The sequence below is a fragment of the Haplochromis burtoni genome, unplaced genomic scaffold, assembly GCF_018398535.1.
Source record: "Haplochromis burtoni strain Fernald_Lab_line unplaced genomic scaffold, NCSU_Asbu1 Contig_1496, whole genome shotgun sequence".
Taxonomy (NCBI): Eukaryota; Metazoa; Chordata; class Actinopteri; order Cichliformes; family Cichlidae; genus Haplochromis; species Haplochromis burtoni.
In genome coordinates, this window is record NW_024583857.1 from 22,942 (window position 1) to 23,903 (window position 962).

Sequence of the window (962 nt, forward strand, 5' to 3'; positions counted from 1 at the left end):
ACTCAAGTATCCAGTGTACCAGCTATTTCTTGCAGTGGGATGTTGATGTGAGCAGGGCAGATTCACTGATGAACCTTTCAAGGCACAGATGCTGTTTGGTTTTCCCTGAACACCTTTAACACAACATGTGATTAGAAAACATGGTGAACATTTATGCTAACTTTCTTTTCTGTGCTAATCTGTGATGACAGCATGTTACTGTGAAGGATCACAATCTGGTGCTTTGATACACTTCAGATTTCAGAACAGCAGAACAAGTAACTGAGACTTTTCTCATTTCTTAAATAAACTTGTAACTCTCTGCGTCTTTTTTCTACATTCCTGACACATATTCCTTACAGTTATCATGAAGAGAAACAAATTATTCTTACCTGAGAGGCACAGAATGAAACCCAGAAACAAACATCCAGCTTCTGCCAATAACATGGCTGTTATTAATTTTAACTTCTAATGAGAACAAGTTGGCTGTATGAATATTTTAAAGGCCTAGTTACTGCCGCTGTTTATATTAAACTTGAAAAAAATATCAGAAACCAGAATCAATCAAAAGCCATCTAAGAGGATAGACTGAATGCAGAGCTGATTTAAGTGTTTCTCCAAGCTGCATTCAGTTTTAATACCGTCGCTTCCTTGTTTATCAATCATTTCTTTCACTACAAAGAGACCTCTAGTGTAGAACTGATATACTGCAGCAGAAATTAAAAATCATATTGGATTCATGTTAATGTAATTCTCATCAACGTGACAGGTAAGACCTGAGTCTGGGAACCACCTCTGGTAGGCGGGGCTGTTTTTCCTCTTTATAATCACAAGAATCTGGGGCTGTGTGAATGCCTGGTCTAAGCAGTGCTATTTGGCCTTCTAAACTTTCTAAGACAGCTTGATTTAGGTTTTATACAGTGTTGGGGAGTAACGGAATACAAGTACTGCTGTTACATATTTAAAATACAAAATATATGTGT

The 962-nt window shown here is 37.2% G+C and overlaps 1 protein-coding gene across 1 annotated transcript in view; it reads right to left on the reverse strand.

Annotated features, from left to right (window-relative positions):
• Nucleotides 1-962, reverse strand: part of LOC102295277 — a 21,409-nt gene that overhangs the window by 5,753 nt on the left and 14,694 nt on the right. The gene's annotated exons all lie outside the window — the stretch shown is intronic.